A 12554-nucleotide genomic window follows, 5' to 3' on the forward strand; every position below is an offset into this window, starting at 1 on the left:
ATGCTGCTGTGGGTTTCCTCGCTGCCTTCAGGCCCAGAGAGGAAACCTCGCTTCCCACCAAAAGAGTAAGATCTTGGGAGTTCTCCTACAAGACCAAAGGGAATTAGGAGTAAGAGATGATAAAAATTAGGATATCAGCATCTTTTCTACAGCACTGGCTTCTCAGGGAAAGAAAAGAGGTGTCTGGAATAGACTGCAGGATAGGAATACAAGCTCCTCACCCGGGCTGAAGTCTGGGTGTATATAACCCAAGACCCACCCATCAGTTAAGCTGCAGGCTCTCTAGGTGTTGCTGTTCTTTAGGAAAGCACCAAGGGGCAGGTATATAGAGGCATTCTCTTCCCTCTTCTGTTGTGGCTTCCCAGCTTCTGGCACAGGACCTCCGGAGACAAAAGTTTGCATTTGACAGGCCTTGCTCCACAGCCCAAAGCCTTCCCCTACGTGAATACATACAGTTACCTTTTTTAAAATTTATTTATTTATTTGGTGTTGGGGGGTGGGAGGAGATACTTTCGGACCACATTTTTTAGCAATGAATTCTACTATGTGGATGTATACCTTTACAGCAAGAATCCATTCTGAATTCTCCCTGAATTTCACTGGCTGCTCCTATGTCATCTTTAATAGGAAAAAAATCTTTTATTTCCTTCCTGTTCCCTCTCCCCAATCACTCATCATAACGCTGATCTCTATTACAGCCTGTGCTTGGTTCTACTTTTTCCTCAGATGAGCATTAGCACAGTTCATGTGTCCTCATACAAAGACCATGCTATAACACAGGCAACTTCTTTTTTCTGTTCTTTGCACTTTTTCCAGTTCTGCTGCATCTTTTCTGAGACAGGGTGATGAGGACCACTTAGGACAATTCAGATGCTAGCACACTATAAATTTAGACAATGGTCTAATAACATTCACTGTTTTCTTCTCAACTCTTCCTTGACAATTTCTAAAGTGATGTTTGCCATATTTACGCCTGCTGAGCACAAAACAATGTCCTCTCCAGTCGTTGCCTTGGCTGGTTCTAGGACCTTACTCCTGAGGTCTAATAGGTAATTTAAAGTCTGTTGTTGCACCTTGTGAAATTAAGACTTTTCCCCCCCAACATGTACCACTTATTCTGACTTTTAGTCAGCCACTGTCATGAGATCTTTCTGCAGCCTTTTGCACTGGCAGCTTTAGTTTTGATTGTCTGAATAACTTCGCCCCAGGGGTGACTTCTCTCACCCTGCTATTCTCTCACCCATCTCTCACCTCCCTCTTCTCCTTCCTTCCCTCTCTTCCCACAGTGCAACAAAGCCAGTAGCGGCACACCAGCAATTTTAATACAGAAATCAGGCACCATCCAACTGGTTAGTGCTATACCCTCATTAGTCCTCACAGGTGGCAGCAATGGAGCCTTCAAACAATGAGTCCAGCAGGCTAACGATGTACCTCCATCGTGATTTTTCCCAAAGAAGCAAAGATAAACAAAGGAGTCCCATAGCAGTAAAGTCTTGTTTCGGCTGTCCAGTCTTACAGGGCCTTCCATGTCAAAGCCCAGTCCTAGAAATGACCATATACGGAAGACAACTTAGGAAAAAACAATTTTTCACATTTGAGAAAATGCACAAATGTCTCAGTTTTGACACAGAACAAAACTTTTGACTTTGGCAAAGGACCCACGTCACTTGCCAGGGAGGCAATTTGTCCTCTTGTGTAACAACAGCTGCTAATGGGAAGCACACTCGTTACTCCATCACTGCTGGCCACCAGGAGCGGATTTGCACAAAGCCACCAGCACCCCCTGTTTCACTCAGAGCCAAATCACCTGGGCTGAGCCCTCGTTGTAACCTTATGCAGCTAAAAATCCTTTCTTGCTTGTGAACAGAGGACTAACATTTACAGCTTGGTTTTCTGACAAATCACATCCAGTTAAGTGACAAGGGCCTTGGGGCTGTTCCTAGGCTCATTTGCTTCATTAGCTCTCAGAAATACAAAAGCCCGCGGAGCCATGCACTGGATGTCCTGCCAGCAGTCCCTTGGTTTTGAAGGCCTCAGGGCTCTTAGAGGAGAACTCCCGCCAGTCTCATTGCCCAAGTTGCCGGTGGAATCTATCGGGACGCTTTATGATTTAGATACCATCGGCAAAGTTTAATCAGAGTTAATTTGCATTTTCCTGGTACAGAAAGAGACACAGGGAGCCACGCAAAGTGCGCAGTTTCTTGGAAATAACTTGAAGAAATCATCGTTCAGACACTTGGGCCAACACACAGCCAGCCTCCAGTAAGGGTCCAGTAACTCAGCTGCCTAAATGCTTAGGAAAGGAGCCAGAGGTTTTCTGGAGTTCACTTTTCCCCATTATCTACTCCTAAGCAACACTGAGTCTATCTGCAGCAGCTACATGTAATCTGCCGACCTACTGCAAATTCCTTTAAGCAGCAGCTTATATTTCACTACTAATAGTTTCTAAGGCAATAGGAAATGCTCATTTGTTATTGGTATCCCATATCCTTTCCAAGTTTTATCAATTCCATTAGTTTTTGTTTCCTTCCAGAGTACGGTGCAGTTTAACAACTTACATGGTCAAAGCTACTCAGCCCAACTTCATCTTAACAACATTTTGTTAAGCGAGCTGTAGCCAGTCACTCAGAATTACGTTTCTTCCACACAGAGATTTGAGCATTTACGCTGCCTGTGTCCAGGGCTCAGCAAACCTCTGGCAGAATAAATAAGGACAGTATTCAAAGACAGAAGGGAGAAGCAGAAGGAAATTTCCTTCTGCTTTTTGAGAGGCTGTCCTTATAAACAAGTACTGCTTTCTAGGTGATGAAGAGCTTTTGAGAAAAACTGCAGGCAGTAAAATAGGGACTCTCCACTAACTCCTTGTCTTTGAGCAAAGACACCCTCAGAATCACAGAATCTCTAGGTTGGAAGAGACCTCAAGATCATCGAGTCCAACCTCTGACCTAACACTAACAGCCCCCACTAAACCATATCCCTAAGCTCTACATCTAAACGTCTTTTAAAGACTTCCAGGGATGGTGACTCCACCACTTCCCTGGGCAGCCTGTTCCAATGCCTAACAAATGGGCATGCGAAACAACTCACCTTGCAGATAAAAGAAGTGAATTTGAGAGCCAACACACCAGCAGTGAGACTTTGTGGCCATGACCCACAGAGAAGTTCTGCTCTCACAACTCTGCAGACCACACGTTTTTTTCTGTGCAATTAATTCCACTAAAGGGTTTGCCCTTGCAAGGTACACAGTCTTTCTACTCCATTTGAAGCCCAAATCCTGGTAGATCACAGCAAATCGGGAGTGCTATGTACAGGGACCAGAAGTAGCTTTTCTCCTTCCAGCCCCCAAAACTTGCAAAGTTATTCACTCCATTTAGCAAACAACTTAAAAATAAATAAATAAATAAATAAATGCATTTATTTATGGTTAGCCAGCTAGGAATATTCCCGACCAGATCTTTGCTTACAGCCTTTTCTCTCTCGTTTGCTTTAGTACAGGTTTGTTTTCATGGGATAAGTTGTGTAAGCATCTATAGTTTGCCAGTAAGCATTATGTGTTCCTTTTTCCCTGGGTCTTCCCACCCATCTCAAGGACCATGAGACAGGATATCATAATTACTACCGTTATGCTACACTAACCATCGATCTAGACCACCTATAAAGCTAAGGAAGAGCACCAGTAGCTGAAGAGTTGTCCAGCGTTGGTCCAGTGCAAGTCTGTATTTGCATAACAGATTCTGTCAGTGTAACGTTTCTCCTCTCTGGTAAGTAAATCATGGGATGCCCCTTCAGGGCCTGCAAAAAGTATCAGTCCTAAACATTATTTGCAGTTTCTATGCACCATTGAAAATTTGAACAGGCAGCTGCACAAGGCTCAGGAGAGGTTCCCCTCCCTTCCTCCATGATTTTTTTTTTTTTTTAAAAGGTGGTCATCCTGATCAGCTTGCTTATTTAATATCCATCTGAAAATGCATAGCGTTTTAAATAAAAAGTGCCCAACAACTTCATAATCAGAATGAAAAAACATTACACTTGCATGATACCATATAATTAAACTCACATTTCCAAGTCTGTCTATTTACAGCTTCGGCTCAAAATGCCAAAAAACTACAGCATACAAATCAGCATTATGCACAAAGTTCTGCAGGAGATTCACTGAATAATCAGTCATAATAAGAACTAATGTTTTAATCAATGCTCTCATTTGGAGAGAGCTTTGCTCTTACATTACTTGCCAGCCCTTGAGGTTTTTTGAGCACGGTCTTTCCCGTTTGGACCTGTAAACACCTATGTGTATGTTCAGAAGCATTTTGCAAGCATTCAGCAGGGCAGAAGCAGCACGTAGCCCTGTGCAGCAGCACGGGCACCTTCAGCTTTTCACCTGCTGGCCACTTTCTCAACTCAGCCAATGGAGGGAACAGACCAAGGAAGACATCCAGCACGACATGGGGGAGTTTCTATGTGCTGCACTCCTCAGCAATACTATTTGGAAGCACCCCTTTAGTGTCTTCACTTATAAAGGAGCTGCTTACCCAAAGTCATAAAGCTACAAGGTCCATCTGCCCTCCAGTGTCCAAGCAATGCTTTGCTAAGACAGCAGTGCCGTCCCAGAATGACAGACAGCTCGTCTGAAAGGAAGGTTCCTTAAAGGATGCATTCAGCCAGGAGACCCTGCCTTTACGCATGCTCAGCTCCAAAATGCAGAGCTCCCTCCCTCCTCCTAGCTGTCTGATTGTTTTGCAGTGATTTTATTCTGTTTGGGGCAGGAGGATTTTGTGGTTTTCTTGGGTTTTCTTCTTTTTGTGTGTGTGTTTAAAGAAAAACCCACTGTTGATTATTTATTTTTATTACCTTATTGCTCTCATATGCCAGGGTCCCCTTTAGCTGAGTGAATTCTCTAGAGTTTTATAGTGGCAGCTGTCCCATCACTGTGTCTGGAATTACACAGCTCTGCAAAATCTTTGACAACGGGCAGCACGTCAAAGACATTGCAACTCATTTTTAACTATCAGTTCCTACTTTGAATTTCTTTTACCCATTTTAAAGCCTTTGAAAGAGAGCAACATTGAAGCACAGATGGCATCATTAAAAGTAAACATTGGCCAGGATACAGTATAAATACCATACTGTGGCATCCGTTCTAAATATAGGGTATACCACAGTCAAGTCAATAGCATACTATGATATTGGTTTACCTTTTAATGAGATCCACAGTATTAGTTAAAAAAAGGCAGAACAACATGCACTAGACTAAGAAGGCCAGAGTAAGGCATTGCATTTTGAATGCTAAGTTTTTGGCATAGGCTTAAAATCGGCTTTTAGGCAGGGTCTGGATGCATGATTGTCCAAGCCACAGTCCTTCCAAGCTGAAAGGGAGATAGCATTAGTCAATTTACTGAGCTGGTGACAGCTCCTCCGCAAGCTGATCCGCACTAGCAGTGGTTCTGCACAGCCCATAGCTCTCCCTGAGAGGAGCAGCAAGTCAGCATTCATGTCTACATCCTCCTCTGCCCCAAGGTAACTGTGGCAGCAGCACAAAGCACAGCAGCGTTACCCCAGCGTGCAGGCTGATGACGAGAATTTTAAGCATCTAAGTAACCGAGGAATGTTAGTGTAGGAGAAGGGGGAGCTGGAAAACACTAAGTCTTATGTTTTAAATGCATTCCTGAAATGCAATCCCATTCTACAGCCCTGTCTGGGTCAATATCTAACAGTGCATTGTAGGTATCAGCAATTTTTGAAAACAGGCATTTAAATGCCAGTTAGGGTACAGTTTTCGGAGCCACCTGGAGAACTAAATATCCCAATCCCCAAATTAAACTTAGCAGGAACCACCTACCCCAATGCCTTATAGTTTTGAGATATCTCCCCCCCCCAGTGTAACTTCTGCACACTGTGAAGTCCAGTAGTCCATTGGTAACTACTTTGTTCTTTGCCAATGAATCCAGAAGACAATACAAGGGTTGCTGCACTGATGATGCCTTGCTCTTCTGATAGGATGTCTTCAGGACACGCAGGTCTTCTGCTCCCACACGCTTAAGTCGATCTTCCCAATGTAAACATTTCATAATTTACAAGTGCAGAGATAGAAAGCAGGCCTTTTCTGTTCAGGTATATAACTAACCATCAGTTTGACTGCTGGCTGTGTATGAATTTTGCTGCTCTACTGACCTACATCAACGCAAAATAAAAGGCCACAGAGAAATCGCTATTCACGGCAAAACAGGAGTTGCCACCTAAGACTTTCTGTTGGGCTAAACAGCAAGTCCATTATTTTCTTCTTCATAACTATTCCTTGTGCATTTCAACTGCTCTGCTAGATGACTCTTTAGGGATTAAGGAGTAATGTTTCATTTTTCACTGATCCTTAACAAAATACTGCAAAAAGTTTCTACAATATAACAGAAGGGGTGCTGTCATTGTTCCAAGCATATTATATTTTAGACTAGCTGAATAACCTTTTGGGAGCCAGAATGCTGAATCACATATAAAACATTACATTCTCTTACCCATTAAGCCACATGCAGAAATTCATTCCCTGTTTTGAACTGGGGTTTGCTCATCTGTAAGAGAAAGGGACTTTATTCTCAACTTAGGGATAAGATCAGCTGAAAAACTTGTAATATTTTTCTTCCCATTACAGCTGGCCAGGCCACTGAGTACCTCAGTTACATATGACCCAGATCCTTAGCTAAAGCCATGCTGAGTATCACCTACTGCCTCCCGTTGTGTCACTACCAGCATGTGGGAATTCAATCAGAATTATTTTCATTCTTCCCTTCCCATGTGGGTTACAGACTCATCTGGTCTCATCAGCAAGGCTTGTTAATGAAACACTACTGCAGCAGTGGAAAAAAGAGGGGGAAAATACTAAAAATTAGCCTGTACTTCAGATCGCCATCTCCCTTCCTGGCCTGGTTGAGCCAGGAGAGGGGAAGTCCCACCACCTCTCCTGTCCCCCTGGCCATGGCCGTGTTGCTGTTCCAGCTGGCCTCACTTGCCTAGCAGGGCTGTGCTGCAGCAGCAGCCAGTTCATCAACCCTATTTCACGTCCGTGCTCTTTTTGCAGCATATCCCACAAGGAACTGGGCAGAGATGAAGGGGTGAGTCTTCACCAGCACTGCTGTAATTTTTATCGCTAGGCTGAAACTAGACAAGGCTGAGATCTGAGGGGACAGCAAGGAACCCCCATACCTCCATGTTTCTGAATGGCACAAAGGCAGTGGTTCTTTTAACCATAACAGACCGACCCTTATTTTTGCAAATAAGAAAAAACATACTTAATAAAATAGACTTCAGATCTTATCCAGATACTAATTGGAACTCTGCAAACATCATTTGTTTTTTGTGAGGTTGAAGTATTTGAGAAGTATCTTCAGGTATATCTCAATTACTGTCCAATTAGATGTCATTTTACTCATCAAAAACAATTAAAACAATTTCAGTTGCTGCATCATAAATCTTCTACTGGGTAGTACATTTCTGCAAATATTTAAACAGAACAGCCATTAAATCATTAGGTCACTGATCTTTTGAAGATCTGGTCTGAACTCCAGCAAGTCACTTAGAATCTAATTATCAGTGGTGTTTAAAACATCATCATTAAGGGAACTAAAGATGTTTTCCATAAAGATTCAGGTTCTGCCTACAGATTTGTTTCATCATGAGCAAGCAGAGGATGTCAAGATCTCCACAAAAGCAGATCATGAAAAAAAATTAAAGCGAGTCACATACTGTGCTGCAGAACATCACAAAACACTTAAAGATGTTAAGGCTCAAATAATTATCTAGCAAAAAGCTTTTACATCATCTGTGTCATCACACTTAAACAAATCTAAGAAAAATTTCAAGGGCCACAAACATGTGAGACATGGAAGTGTTTGCCAGAGTGTTGGAGCACCGATAAAACTCAGAAAAGCGACTGAATAAGCAGCCCAGTCACCAAGCCAAGGCAAACTCCACCAGGGAAAGAAGTTGGAGTTATGTATTCAGGCTTTACTGCATATTAGAAATGAGCAGAGCAGTACAGACTCCCTCTACTATGCTGCCAGTGATCTCCCCATTCATTACAAACTGAGTGCAAATTCTTGGAGCAAAAACCAAGTGAGAAACTTTAGCATTAGCCTTGCACTACGATACAGCTATTTGTATTTCACAAATACAGGAACAATTCCCATCTTGCTGCATTTCCTATCCCCAATGGCTCCTGCAACATCAACCGTGCTGTGCTGAAAGTTAAGACGGGAGCTTTACCAGTGGTTTCAGCAGCACAGGATCAAGTCAATTGAATTACTACAGGGTTTGAAGCTGTGCATGTCCCTAACTGGTAGGTGAAAGCCAAACGGGACCAGCACTGCCACCCCTCGGTACCCTGAGTAGAACCATTCCGCAGGAGCCACGCACCCCTGAGCAGCCAGGCCTAGGCATCACTTGTGTCTCAACCCAGCCCTTTCAAGTGGCAAAAAGGCTCAGGGGAGGATTTCGTTCTCCTGCCGGGTTTGGGGCTGGCTGGCAGCGAGACCTCCACTCTCCAAGACCTTTATGTGGCAGAGAACCACTAAATCATTTCCCTTGTCTGTGTCAGGCTTGGCTGCCTCCCCGTCAAATCCCCATGTGGGGGATCTTTTCCACCATTTCAATTTTACCATGAGGAATAAAAGAAACAAAGGCTAGCGTACGTGTAAGAACAGTCTCCTCAAACCATACATCTGTGGGTTTCATTCTGCAGAAATGACTCTGAAATTCCACAGCTATTGTTGTGTAAATGCTAAGTATCACCTCAAAAATGCTCTCAAAAATAAAAATAAAAATAAATTTAAAAAAAAAAAAAAAGCAGCAATCTGACCCCAGTTGTGGGCACTCGGTCACTTTTTACACCAGTCAGATTCAGATAAGCAGGAACGACTGCCTCTGGCTATTGCAGATCTTAAAGCTGTGGAAGAAATGCCCACCTTCCTTTTACAAGAAAAGGTGTCCGTCTTGTTTCCCAGAACAAATGAAGAACTCCATCTGTTCAAATCTATTCAGCATCAGAACTTTGAGGGATGTGCTCAGAAATGGCAATTTCACCAACTTTCCACTTTTCCGGGCTCTGGCAAAGCCTAAACCATCAGGGAAGTAGCTCTTTATGGAATGGAGAAGCAGTTTGGTAGAAGAGCCCTTGTAGTGCAAAGCAGATAGTGGATTTGAATCTGTCAGGGCCACTGAATAGTGCTTAGCTGCAAATTTCTTGTCGTAATACCAGAATTTCTTACTTAAAGGTAAAAATGACTTGCTTTATGCTGCTCTAATTAGCAGGAATGCAACCAGCTCTCTCACCAGCATGAGCTGTCTCTCCCCACATCTGCTTCTTCCACCAGCACCACCACATGCAGCAAAAGAGGAAAAAAAGGAGAAATAGTACCAGTTTATTAAATAAAACAAAACCAAAAGCTGTGCAACTGCTGTTTTAGCCCCGTTGGAGAAGCCTTTGTCTAGTTTTACAGGGCCTAACATGTGTCCGATCAAATTCAATTTCTGAGGAGATCGAGATGGAAAACAATCAGGTGTTATCAACAGTATCACTGGAGCAACATCAAAGCCCTGCCTGAGCGCATGAGCCTTGATGCTCCCCAGCTGCTGCCTACAGAGTCCAAGGAGAAACTCCAGGATCTGACAGAGGTTGCAAGACACCTTGTAAAGATGGAGAAAATTAACCAAGCAGGTGTCTAGCGTGGAGTGTTTCTAGAAACTCCTGCCTCAGCTTTATACTGTGGGGAGGAAAAAGAAAGAAAGAAAAAAGGATGTGCTCTGTAACAAATGCTTTTTAAAAACCAAAATAGCCACAAACAAGTATTTTGGAGATGGCTTGTCCCACAGCTGTTCATTAGTGAGTATTTTGCACAGATCCTGGTACTAACCACTGCTGGACACGGGATTGTGCCCATGGCTCTGATTGTTACAGAAGAAGCATGAACCTGCTTTGATGACTCAGATGTTAGTACGTATTGTAACTGCTTATGAACTAGGACTTCGTGCAGAGGTCATGTGCCCTGCTAATTAGATACAGCCACAATTAACATGCCCCTGGCAGTTGTCAAGTTGCAGGAGGCCGTTTGACAGCAGGGGGGCTCCCTCGGTCACACTCCCATCTCTGAATACTCAGAGCTGCCCAGCCGTCTCGTGTCATGGTCTTACCTCGAGATACAGGCACACGGGCAGGAACGGTGAGGCACCGGACAGCTCTAAAACCACGCAGCAGCAGGCAGGCCTCCTTGTTGGCCAGGTGCTGGAAGATGGGCAACTTTTCTTTCATGTGTCTTGTCCTCAGACAGTGGCAAAGGTTAAGTGTGACCTGACATTTAGCTAAGAGACCAGCAGATCCATCCCTAAATATGGTGGGAGGCTTCACCAACGCAGAAGGCCCGTTTCACTGCTGATGGCAGATCCTTGTGCACTAAGCAACACATCTTCCTCTCTGCCATGTGTCTCCCATCTGAGCAGCATAGTCTACACAGCAGACGTAATCAGTTCCAGCTGGGACATTTCCTGTTTTCCCCCACAAGCTGCATTAACCCCTTCTTTCTTTCTACTTCTCGGAGGAGCTTCGAGCATAGGTGCTTCTCCCAGACATCATTACCTCTCATTCCTGCCTCATCCCTACCGTTTCAACACTCCAGGGCTGCTCAGAACCTGCCTGGCACAATTTTAACCCTAGCACCTTACATAGTTAGGCAATGCAGAGACGCTTGATCCATAAGGATCTCCTCTGCAAATCACATCACTGCTAGAAATTTTTTCGAGATGGCGCTTTTTTGCTGGATCATTATCCGAGTAGGTTAAACCAGATGATGTTCTTGGAAGTAGCTGTCATCTTTTCTCAGAAATAAATACCTGATAACAGCTAGCTAGCAAGAGAGGCTGATCTTCATCAGAAAGTCTATCCTTCACTGACATTTGCTTGATGTTTTCAGGGCCCAATACTTCAACAGAGTTGCAAGACGGGCCACCAGTGAAGTAGGTGCACACTTCCTGTGATAAGCAGCCAAAAACCAAAGAGTGCCATAATTATCTCTCTACTTCCAGGACTTATGTTAAACCAAGGCAGCTGGGATCGCTATGAAGCTGGTCTAGCCAAATGTCACAGTGAATTCATAGGAGAGGCATCCAAATGGAGTCAGTGCATCACCTTTCCCAAATTCAATATATCTTGTGAGCCCATCTGGCTTCAGGACTAATATTAACAAGCTGTGCCACTCACTCTGACCTCTCTATGACCACTAATTCCTTCCTATTCTCAGTATCCACTCTTCCCAACATTTATTTGCCAGATTTTCCCCAAGCCAACAGGATATACAGAAGTGGTAATCAACTCCAGCTGAGGTGCCTCCTGCTTCCTAAAGCCTGCTTTGGCTACACTGGTATTTGTCACAGGGTTTATGCACATACCAATGTAGCATAAACCCCCATGACGCATACCAACATCTCCAGAAACTCAGCAGCCAAGCTGACTATCTGAGAGCCTACGAAGTACCACATTTTAAAATAAACACAAGTTTGCTTACAGTGTATCTTGATCTTTCACCAAGGCCTCCGGCTCTGCCCAGGAAGCAGACAGAAAGACTAAGTGAGCAGAAAGATGGGCTTGTGGTTAAGGCGCTGGTCTGGGAGTTGACACAGCTGGGATTGGACCCTATTCCCCCGACATCTTTCTCCATGACCTTGACCAAGTTCCTGATTCCTCTGAGCCTTAGTTCCCTCATCTTCAAAATAGGATGCAATGCTCTTACTACACCTTTCCTGTATGGACTGACCAGGAATTTAAGTCAAAATGGGATTTAAAATTGCATCAATCTACAGTTCTAACATGTAAGATTTTGACCAAGTTAAATGTAACTTAGATGGATGACGATGCAGCTAAAGGGGAATCTGCCTTAGAGAACTGAAATCCCAAATAATAATAATAATAAAATGTACAATAAAAACAACATCAGGGGAAGTTCACTAAGTGTAATTTTCTTACATTGAAGTAGGAATACTCACCCACTACATGGATAGAAGATGTGAGGACTGTACAGAACTGCTGCCTACATGAAGAGAACCAGATTTTTGGATAAATAAAATTGTAACCATCATCCTGGAACATATGAGCAGGAGTAAAAACTGCAAGGCATATGAAGTGCCCACTTCACTCAGCTTTTGTAAGACCTCAGCTGAATAATTATGCCCTGATTTGGACCATTTAGAGAAATTCCAGAGAAGAGTCATGGGAATGGTCTGAAGTTCAGAAATCACAAGCTGCCAAAAGACTGAGGAACTGGGGTTGCTTAAAGAGAAGAGAAATGAGCTGCTGAAAAAAAGTGGAAAGAATTAATCCATGGTGGTCAGAACAAATAGAAATATGATTAAGTTACACATATTAAAGAAAACATTGAAAGTAAAGAATAGTGAAGCACAGGAATGTTTTTCTTGGACAGAACATCCACCATTAGGAGAATTAAGGACAGGTTGAGAGAAAATCTGTAAGGGGTGACAGCCTGATTTGATCCTGCTCAGAGCTAGAAGATGCTCCAAAAGTA

The 12554-nt window shown here is 43.4% G+C and overlaps 1 long non-coding RNA gene across 7 annotated transcripts in view; it reads right to left on the reverse strand.

Annotated features, from left to right (window-relative positions):
* The window catches only part of LOC311433970, a 130541-nt gene that overhangs the window by 46285 nt on the left and 71702 nt on the right, over nt 1-12554 (reverse strand). For 2 of the 7 annotated variants that reach the window (XR_014691136.1, XR_014691137.1), the window contains exon 4: nt 461-1542. The exons of 4 other annotated variants lie outside the window; for them this stretch is intronic. This is a non-coding gene — a long non-coding RNA (uncharacterized lncRNA). Of the gene's footprint in view, nt 1-460; nt 1543-6518; nt 6561-12554 lie in introns of those variants that run through there. One more of the 7 variants, XR_014691138.1, reaches the window with a different exon arrangement.

This window comes from Aythya ferina (genome assembly GCF_964211825.1).
Source record: "Aythya ferina genome assembly, chromosome: 3".
Lineage (NCBI taxonomy): Eukaryota > Metazoa > Chordata > Aves > Anseriformes > Anatidae > Aythya > Aythya ferina.